The 11,394-nt window shown below is 34.8% G+C and overlaps 1 pseudogene; it reads left to right on the plus strand.

Moving 5' to 3' along the window:
• Nucleotides 1-444: 444 nt before the first annotated feature.
• Nucleotides 445-2,409, plus strand: LOC121100112 (annotated as a pseudogene).
• Nucleotides 2,410-11,394: the final 8,985 nt, after the last annotated feature.

The following is an 11,394-nucleotide window of genomic DNA, read 5'->3' on the forward strand; positions in this document are numbered from 1 at the left end:
ACAAAGGACATATACCTCTTCAGTAATCAAGAAAGAGTCAACTATTTAAGGAAAAAAAAATGACATATATTTACAAGGCAAAGAAATGAGCTACTAGAATTTCAGTTCTGTCTTTGTCAGAGAGAAGTTTCATGTTCCAAAACTGCAGGGCACTCGTGAGTTGTGCTAACCATGTGTAGACTCAGGAAAGAATATACATAAGAGCATCTGCTTGTGAATTACTTACATGAAGAGATAACAGACACAGTGCTCATTATGCAAAAATAATATAAAACTACTTTGTGTCAGTAGCGCTTCACACTGCCATAGAGAGGGCACATGTTGGTCATTAGCACTGGCCCCTCTTGAGATGACATTGAGAGCCACAATTAGGCAGGGACTTTCTTGGATTATGCTGTGGTTCAGGAAAATGGAGGAAGTCTCTGTGCTACCCCACATTGACAAATGTGCATTGATGACACCAACCATACTGAGAAGAGTGGAACACTGGACTTACTACTAAGGAAGATTTACCATGGTAAATACTACTCAATTCATGTTCCCATAGGTCCCCTTTACTCTCTAGATGTTGGGGTCCCAAAATCCTCACTTCTATGGCAAATAGTGGTATCCAAGCTGTAGAGAGAAGTTGAACAGCTGAGAGAAACCCTATTATAACTTCTTTCTTTTCTTTTCTTTTCTTTTCTTTTCTTTTCTCTTCTCCTTCCTTCCTTCCTTCCTTCCTTCCTTCCTTCCTTCCTTCTTTCTTTCTTTCTTTCTTTCTTTCTTTCTTTCTTTCTTTCTTTCTTTCTTTTCCTGGAAGCTTCTCAAACTCAAAAGATCTAAAGTTGACTTATTTCCTTCACTGTACATAAGCAGCCACCCACACAAAATGCTACACATAAAGCCTTACTGTTCAGCCAATAGTTATTTTTCCTAAAGCAATACCAGTGAGATTGCCAACAAGTACAAACTTGATCAAGGTTTTTCTCTCACTCTTGGTTGATTTATAAGAAAATAAATAAAACTGGTAAACACAAATACATTTAAATGTTCAAAATAAACACAAGCAAAGTAAGGCAGAGCCAAGGACGTATTATGTCTTTTGTAGATTAAGTGTTACACTTTTTAATTGTGTTACATACAGATGGTATGAATACACAAATAACTATTGTCTTGCATCCTGCTAGCTATCGGCACTGTGAGTAAAAGCTGTTTGATAGCAGTTAACAAAATATATCAAACACATCATATCAAAGTACTCATCCTTTTGACCACATAATTGCACTTCTGGAAATTGTGCCTTAAGAAATTGATCAAAAATAAGAATGTTTTTAACATGCAAAATGTTTTGCTTCTTTTGGTAAAAAAAAATTAAATCATCTTCACATCTATCAATAGGGGGATGACTGTGTAATTATTATTGTTAGTAATACTAGTATTATTATTAATCTTGTATAAAAATTGGCAGGTAATTTCTTATATTTATATAAAATGTAGAGAACCAAAAATAGCCGAGACAATACCAAGGAAGAAAAAAAATTATGGAACTTAACCAACAGTTATCAAAACTTATTTTAAAATATAGTAATAAAGACAGTACAAGCATTAATAAACAGACCAATAGAATAAAAGTCCAAAAACAGACCCATGTATATCCACCAAAGGGCACTGACAAATGTGCTCTGCACTGAAGTAAGAGAACAGTCTGTTGAATAAATGTGTTGAGTCAGCTGGCTAACCATATGTAACCGAATGAATCCTAAATCCTGCCTTCTACCATTCAAAAACATATATTCCAAATGAAGTAGAATTCTAAATGAGAGAGACAAAAAAATAAAGCTTCTAGGAGTGAAATAAAATATCTTTATGACCCCCGTGTAGACAAAGATTTTTCAAAAAGCACTAAGCATAAAGGGAAAAAAAAATATAAATTGAACTAAATCTAACTTCATGGATTATTTTATTCAGGTACCTCAATAAAAGAATAAAAAGACAAGCCACACGATGGGATCAGATACTTATAATACATATAACAACTGACCAGTATCAATAAGAAATGTCTAAATATCGCTAATTAGCTTTCCATGCAGAAAGCTTTCTTGCAAACACAGTGAATGTTCCTAAAACCTGCTGGACTATCCACAGGAAGTGTGGCAAGCACCAACCACACAAAGTGACAGAATACAAGAAAGGCAAAGATTCTATTTATGCCCAGGGAAAGTGGCATTATGACAGGCAGCAGAGTAGCTATGGTGGGCAGACTAAGCCTATCTTTCGGAAAAAGGCTAAAATACAGAGAAGATTGTGCTGAGGCTTGAACGTGTTGAGCCCAATTATAGATGTAGGAGAATGCTGGCTATTAAGAGATGCAAGCATTTTGAGCTGGGAAGAGATAAGAAGAGAATGGGTGAAATGATCCAGTTCTAAGCTTCGTATACTGTTATATTATGAAGGCAATAAAATCTTGAGGTTATGTTCACTTCAAAATAAACAAATAAATATCAATAAAGGGAAAAATGGTTAAAAGAATTAAATGCACATTTTGTAAAAGAGGAAAATCAAATGTCTAACTTATAAAAATTGCCTCATCATCATTACTCAATAGGGAAATGCACATTAAAATCACAGTAAAACATTACCACGCACCTACCAGAAGAGTTACAATTTTTAGTCAGTGTTTTTGATAATCATATGAAGTAACTATAATTATCATATAATTCTTCTGGTTTCCAGTTTTACTGAAGTATGATTAACAAATAATATAAATATATTTAAAGGGTACAACATGATGTTTTTGTATATGTATACATTGTGAAATGATTATCACCATCAAGCTAATTAACATAGCCACTGGTAAGCAACATTCTGCTATTATGGTTTTAGATTTTTTAAAAGATTTTATTAATTTATTTAAGAGAGAGCGAGTGAGAACACACGGAGCAGGGAGCCCAACACGGGACTCAATCCCAGGACCCCGGGATCATGACCTGAGCCAAAGGCAGACGCTTAACTGACTGAGCCATCCAGGTGCCCCTCCTGTTTTAGATTTTAACATTCTTAGAGTTTGACCTTTTTTAGACTCCACATATAAGTGATATCATGCAGTATTTTTCTTTCTGTGTCTGGCTTATTTCACTAGGTTGATCCATGTTGTTACAAATCTGAATCTAACCTGACTTGAGAAAAATCATTCACCACAATCAAGCAGGATGCAAATGTGGCTCAATATTTCCAAATTGATCAATGTGACATATCGCATTAACAAGAGAAAGGATAAAAACCTATGATCATTTCAATAGATACAGGAAAAGCTTTTGACAAAGTACAACATGCATTCATGCTAAAAACCCTCAACAAAGAAGATTTAGAGGGAACACACCTAAACATAATAAAGGCCATATATTAAAAACCCACAGCTAACTTCATAGTCAGCGGTGAAAAACTGAAAAAATTAAGAATAAGACAAGGATGTCTACTCTCACTAACTTTATTCAACATAGTACTGGAAGTCCTGGCCATAGCAGTCAGAGAAGAAGGAGGAATAAAAACCATCCAAAATAGTAAGGAAGAAGTAAAAGTTTCACTATTTGCAGATGACATGATGCTATATATAGAAAACCCTAAAGACTCCACCAAAAAACTACTAGAACTGATAAATGAATTCAGTAAGGTGGCAGGATATAAAACCCATATACAGAAATCTGTTGCATTTCTATACAGTAATAATAAAGTGGCAGAAAGAGAAATTAAGAAGACAACCCCTTTTAAAATTACACCAAAAATAATACAATACTTAGGAATAAACTCAACCAATGAGGTGAAAGACCTGTACTTTGAAAACTATAAAACATTGATAAAAGAAATTGAAGACTACACAAACGAGTGGAAAAATATTCCACGCTCATGGATTAGAAAAACAAATATTATTGGGGCACTTGGGTGGCTCAGTAGTTAAGTGGCCAAAACTTGATTTCCACTCATGACATGATCTCAGGGTCCTGGGATTAAGCACTGCATCTCACTCCACACTCAGTAGGGAGTCTGCTTGAGGATTCTCTCTCTCCCTCTCCCTCTGCACCCCCCCCCGATTCTCTCTCTAAAATAAATAAACCCTTAAGAATAACGAACAGACATCATTAAAATTTCTATACTACCCAAAGCAATCCACAGATTTAATGCAACCCTAATGAAAATTCCAACAACATTTTTCATAGAAGTAGAACAAATAATCCTAAAATTTGTATGGAACCACAAAACACCCTGGGTATCCAAAGCAAATTTGAAAAAGAGCAAAACAGGAGGAATCACGATCCCAGATTTCAAGGTACTGGACAAAGCTGTAGTAATCAAAGAGTATGGTACTGGCACAAAAACAGACACACAGATCAATGAACAGGGACAGAGCCAAAAAATAAACCCATGATACATGGTCAATTAATCTTCAAAAAAGGAGACAGGAATATGCAATGGGAAAGAGACAGCCTCTTCCAGAAATGGTGTTGGGAAAACTGGACAGCTGCATGCAAAAGAATGAAACTGGGCCACTCACTTTCTTACACCATTTACAAAAATAATCTCAAAATGGATTAAAGACCCAAATGTGAGATATAGAATCATGAAAATCCTACAGTAATTTCTTTGACATTGGCCTTAGCAACATTTTTCTATATAGGTCTCCCAAGACAAGGGAAACAAAAGCAAAAATGAACTCTTGGGACTAATCAAAATAAAAAGTTTCTGCACAGCAAAGGAAAAAAATCAACAGAACTAAAAGCCTGCTGAATGAAGATATTTGGAATGACATGTCTGATAAACGGTTAGCATCTAAACTATATTAAGAACTTACACAACTCAACATTAAAACAACAAATAATCCAAATTAAATAGGCAGAACACATGAACAGAGACTCTTCCAAAGAAGATATGCAGATGACAAACAGACACATGAAAAGATGTTCAACGTCACTCATCATCAGGGAAATGCAAATCAAAACCACAATGAGGTATCATCTCACACCTGTCATAATGCCTAAAATCAAAAACACAAGAAACAAGTTTTGGTGAGGATGGGAGAACAAGGAGTCTCCACACTGTGTTGGTGGGAGTGCAAACTAGTGCAGTCACTGTGGACAACAGTATGGAGTTTCCTCAAAAAATTAAAAGTAGAATTACCATAATAGCCAGTAATTCCACTTCTGGGTATTTACACAAATAATACAAAAACACTAATTCAGAGAGATATGTACACCCCTATGTTTATTGCAGCATTATTTACAACAGCCAAATTATGGAAGCAGCCTCAGTGTCCACTGGTAGATGAATGGATGGGGAAGAGGTGGTATATATACACAATAAAATATTACTAGGCCATAAAAAAAGAATGAAATCTTGCCATCTGCAACAACAAAGATGGATCTAGAGGGTATTAGGCTAAATGAAGTAAGTCAGTCAGAGAAAGACAAATACCATATGATTTCACTCATATGTGGAATTTAAGAAACAAAACAAATGAACAAAGGAAAAAGAGACAAACCAAGAAACAGACTTTTAACTACAGAGAGCAAACTGATAGTCCTCAGAGGGGAGGTGGGAAATAGGTGAAGGGGATTAAAGAGTACACATATCATGATGAACTCTGAATAATGTACAGAATTGTTGAATCACTGTATTGTACATCTGCAACTAATAACACTGTAGGTTAACTATAGTGAAATTAAAGGTATAAAAAAAGGTAAGAGAAATCATTCCATGTATATTATATAATCTTTCTTTTTCCTTAAAAATACAAGCAAACCTCATTTTATTGCTCCCAGTTTTATTGTGCTTCATAGATACTGTGTTTCTTACAAACTGAAGGTTTGTGGCAACTCTATTTTGAGTAAATCTATTGGTGACAGCTTTCCAATGGCCTTTGCTCACTTCCTGTCTCTGTGTCACATTTTGGTAATTCTTGCAATATTTCAATCAGCATTATTATTATTATTATTATTATTATTATTATTATTATTATTATTATTATTATTATTATTATTATATTTGTCCCGGTGATCAGTGACTATAGTTTACTGAAAGCTCAGATAATGGTTAGCATTTTTTGTAATAAAGGATTCTTAATTAAGGTATGTCTTTATTCTTAGACATAATTCTACTGCACATTTAACAGACTATAATATAGCACTAAGATAACTTTTATATGCACTGGAAAAACAAAAAATTCATTGGGCTCACTTTATTACAATAGTCATTTCATTGCTGTGGTCTGGAACCAAACCTGCACTATCTGTAAGGTTTGCCTGCAGTACAAGACATGGGATACCCTAAGGAAAGGCCTTCTAAATATTTCCTAAGATTAATAGTGATTCAAATTTTCTTTTGCATATATGGGAAATCTGCAAAAACCCCAAACACTAAGTTCCCAGAAAGACTGCTGGGCATTCTCATTTTCTAACTTTTTCTACCTCCCCACAGATCCTATGAATATAGCTTTTTTTTCTTTCTCTTAAATCTATTGCTATTTATATTTCCCCCTCAGAAAAGTTTACAGAGTGAGGCACAGTTTCTCTTAGTACGCCTCTACTTTTATAGCCTTAAAATACATTTCTACTTGAAATTTCTGTTTGAAATTTATTTTGTTAGTCACTATAGAAAAACAGGGGTAAAAAATAGCAAACTTAGGTAAATTATAAAGGTTCCCATGTTTTATATTATCTGAAACTTTCCTTAGGGTGTTATCCTCGACCTCCTTGATTGGTGGTATGTGCAGCCTTCATTGGCTTCTTACTCCCACTTTTATTAATGAGATCACCACGCTCCAACAAGTGCAAGCTGCACAGAAAGGTCTGGAGGAAGAGTTACCATAGAGAGAGAGACAAGGCAGCAGCAAGGCAATAGACATGTAAGCGAAGAAGCCGCCTTGGGTTGGGGGTGGATTCTCCAGCCCTAGTTGCTTGCCCATCCTGTGCCCATGAGAGAACTGCCCTCCCAAGACTGTTCTAATCTCCTGATCCACAAATATATGAGGAAAATAAAAGGTTGTTTTAAGCCACTAGGTTGAGGGAGAGATTTTGTACAGAAATAGAAAATGAGAACAAGATGATTACTAATCTCTCGGTACATCAACTTCCTTTACTGTAATATGACTATGGATAATAATACCTATCTCATAAGGTTATTGTGTTCATTACACAGGATTTATAATGCCATACATATTGAGGTGGGAACAAAAAAATCTGGGAGATTTAAAAAATGTGTTATATATACTGACTGTAAGTGTGTGATAATTTTGTTGCCATATAATTAGCATCCCACTGAAAAGAGTGATATCCTCAGTGATGTGATAATGGATGAAATCATAATATAAACGTATCCACACTGACAGCCTACTGTAATTAACTTTGGAATTTCAGGCATTTCCAGTCTGGTGAACGTCATTATGTGTGGTAAGCAATGGCTCTTCTGATTTTGTTTTAAAATATTTACAGGATGAAAAGGTGAATCCAACTTGGCCTAGTAATGAAATAAATTTTCAGAATCATCTTAATATTTTTAATTTATAAATTGCCTTAATATTTTTAATTATTTTGTTTTTGCCAGAGTTAAATACCTCTTGAGAAATCTTCCTAATTTGTTTGCTACTTCAAGTCATTCATCCCTAATAACATGAGGGCATTAGAGACATAAACAAAAATGTCATATAAATCAACCACCTGACGAAGGAATTAAATAGCTGTGGGAAACACAAGACTAAATATAACCCAAGTAGGAAAACAACTCATTCTGGTTGGTAAAGAAATAAAAAGTCATTTTAAAAAATATTAGTAACAGAAATACATTTTTACTAGTGCTTTTTCAACTTTATAGTAGTTTAAATAGTAGTAGTAAAATATGCAATATGTTTATATCCCTTATAAGGCTTTTAAATATCATACTTCAATTTTGTTTTTCCTACTTGACATATAGATAAAAGAAGAAAAGCACTTTAAATGGGAGGATTGGTAGGATCAGAACAAAAAACTAAGGTCCTTTTGTCCTTTTATTTTGTTTTACCTTTTTTTTTTTTTTTTTTTTGCAAAGGAATCTAGGCAGAGTTAAGTGACTATTTCAAAATGGGAGAAAATTACATAAGATATTTAAAAACAAGTAATGTGTAATATCATAGTACCAAAACCAAACTGGAGTTAAGAATGTCTTCAGATGGCTATATTGATTACAATTCATGTTCAATGTGGTTCAATGGGGTTGAATACACAACAGTTAACAATGATTTCAAAATTTATAAAGTATTCTATCTGTATTTTTCTTTATCTGAAAATGTTTTCCATAGTGGTATAATATCTCAATATATTTAGGCCATGTCCTTTCTCCCACACTTAGAACACTCACTTTGTTCCCAGTAGAGATAAGCCAATTAGTCCAGCCAGGCACTGAATCCAGACTGAAGGCCAGGATCAAACTGTGGCTGTGGTAATCTCTGCATACAGTCCACATTCCCTCTCTCCCTCTGCCCCTCAAAGAGGGAGCAAGAAAATCTTTTCTCTCCATCCAAAAAAAAAAAAAAATGTGTAATAGAGAAATGGGGACAGTTAATTAAAAAAAAAAAAAAATTGAGAAGAAGAATGTGAGATACCCAGCAATTACTCTAACAATTTCAACAACTTTACTCTGGGATGTGAAATGATTTTTTTTTAAAGATTTTACTTATTTGTTTGAAAGAGAGATAGTGAGAGCATGAGCAGTGGTGGGGGAGAAGCAGGCTCCCCGCTGAGCAGGGAGCAGGATGCAGGACTCGATCTCAAAACCCTGTGCTCATGACCTGAGCCCAAAACAGACAGTTAACCAACTGAATCACCCAGGCACCCATGGGATGAGAAATGATTCTTGATTAGGCACTGATTTTGCTCCCTGGAAGAACTACCCTTTCCACTGTTAATTTGGCCTCTTACAGGTTCCTTCTTCTCCATGTATCCTCTCTGGCCATATCTGAAGTATGCTGGGGAAGGATGCTTTCTCTGGGAGCTACACAGTCTTTTCAGTTCTTTCCCTGCTTTAGAAAAAGTGGGGTTCTAAGGTGGCAAATGAGTCATTCTTTCTTCTTTTGCTAATAATCTCTTATAATTTGTTGCCAATAGCAGTCAATAGCAACTCTTTTAATTTCTATGGTTGCCATAACAAAAATAACCACAGATTGGTGGTTTAAACAACAGAAATTTATTTTCTCACAGTTCTGGAGGCTAGGTATCAACCAGTCTGACTTCTCCTAAGCCGTCTCTGCACATCTTGGAGATGGCTGCCTTCTCACTGTGTCCTGATATGACCTTTTTCCTGTGCTCCTGCATCTCTGGTGTCTCTTTCTCTTCTTATAAGGGCACCAGTCATTTTGGATTAGGGCCCCACCCCATATAACCCCATTCAACCTTAATGACTGCTTTAAAGTCCCTATCTCAAAATATAGTTTCATTAGTGATTAGGGCTTCAACATGGGAATTTCAGGAGAACACAATTCAGCCCACAAAAAGCAACCAACAGATACGACTAACTTTCCATTTTCCAACCTCTTTCTTTAGAAATATAATTTTATCGAGTACTGGATCTGCCTTCCAAGGTGCTTCAAGAGAGTTTTACTAAATATCTGGCAGTGTGAAACATGGATTCTCATCTTTCCAGCCTCGTGTATTAGGCTCTTAAATAACTATTGTTAACCTCCAAGATGCCACCATACTTTTGGTAAAAATTTCTACATTAGTCAGGATAGACCAGTTATGCTTGTGATAACAAACTGACTCTCAAATCACAATAAATTAATATCACAAAGATAGATATTAATCATTTATTTTAAATGTTGTTATGTGGGATCCCTCAGGGGAAGGGTAGTGCCCATAATACCCAGAGTCATTCAAGAATGAAGTCTCATGGAGGACCTACCAATTTACAGCCACACAATATAGAATATGTATCTTCCTCAGACGGCATATCAGGGAAAAACAGATTAACTAAAGAATCAATCATAAGCAAGCTTTATACTACACCACATAAAAGAATGTTGTTATAATTCTCATTCATATCTTATTAGGTAAAAATAGTCATAGGTCTTCACCTAAGGAAAGCATAAGGTAGCAAATACAATGTTTGGAGAATATTAATAACAAAATTATTATAGACTTGGAAATCAAAAGAGAGCACTGCATGTCCTTCCAATGTTATATTTGGGTACTGTTTAACAAGAACACCTAAGAATTACTTGATTTTCTAGGATAATTTTTCTCTTTGACTTTGTTATTTCCTATTTCATTAGAGCTGAGACTCAGTTATGTAACATATTAATTTGTAGAGGTCTCCTCAGAAGAAAAATAACCCTAATAGTTGTATTTTACTGCCCCATAGGACATTACCCAATGTTGCTATCTAGTCCTGGAATGTTATTCTAACATTCCTTGTTTTCAAAATGCCTATGAAAGGCCATTCTCAAAACATTTTTTTGGAACCAACTTTACCATCTTCCTATTTCCACCTCTAATTATGAGTTCAGTAAAATAATTCACACATTACATGTTTTATGAGAGTCATGAAACTTTTGCCACCTGACATATCAGAATTTCATGTATAATCACTTGGCCATCCTTTAATATAATAGATGCACTGTAAGAATAGTGACTCTGTTTTCTATAATTGCACATCCCCAGATCAGAGAAGTGTTTTCCATATAGTACACAGTCAGTAATCTTTGTGGAATGATTTAAGGAAATCATTTTATAACTCAAAAAACAAGGCTATAACTTAAGCTTTGCCATATTAATTTTTGGTATAATATAGCATCTAGTAATGCAGACCTAAATTTCAATGACATCTTTAACATCTCAAAAGTAGAATTTTTGAAAGTAAAGGAAATGAAAATAAAAGTTATCCATATTCCATTGATCAGGCAAATTCTCTGCAATAATGTCACGTAATATCACAAATGGACTGCCCTGCAATGCTCTCAAGTTCATTGCTGTGACATCTGAGCATTAGCTTAACTAGTTGGCGGCTATTTTCAAGTTTATTCAATATGTGTTTTTCATATTCCAAGATCGTTTTTAAAAAAATTGGTATTAAATGCTCTTAAGATTTATGTATTTCATTAAAGTTTATCCAGCTTTTCTAACTGAGTATTTCAAATTTATTGTAAAGAGTTCCTTATATAGTTGGTCTTGACATTAGGTACTAATTTCTAACCTTACATCAACTCTACAAAATGAATTCTGTAGCATAGTGTTTTACTTGTGCAAACAGGCAACAGTAACTCATTTCTCTAGCTGCCTTAACTTCTCCTCCTGCTACAATAAATCTTTGTGCTCTACAGACGCTCGTTTTTCTCTTGCTCTTCTTCATTTATGTCAATATGCTTTCAAATTCATGCCGACCTGGTTAGAGGCT

This window comes from Ursus maritimus, unplaced genomic scaffold, assembly GCF_017311325.1.
Source record: "Ursus maritimus isolate PB19 unplaced genomic scaffold, ASM1731132v1 scaffold_10, whole genome shotgun sequence".
NCBI lineage: Eukaryota > Metazoa > Chordata > Mammalia > Carnivora > Ursidae > Ursus > Ursus maritimus.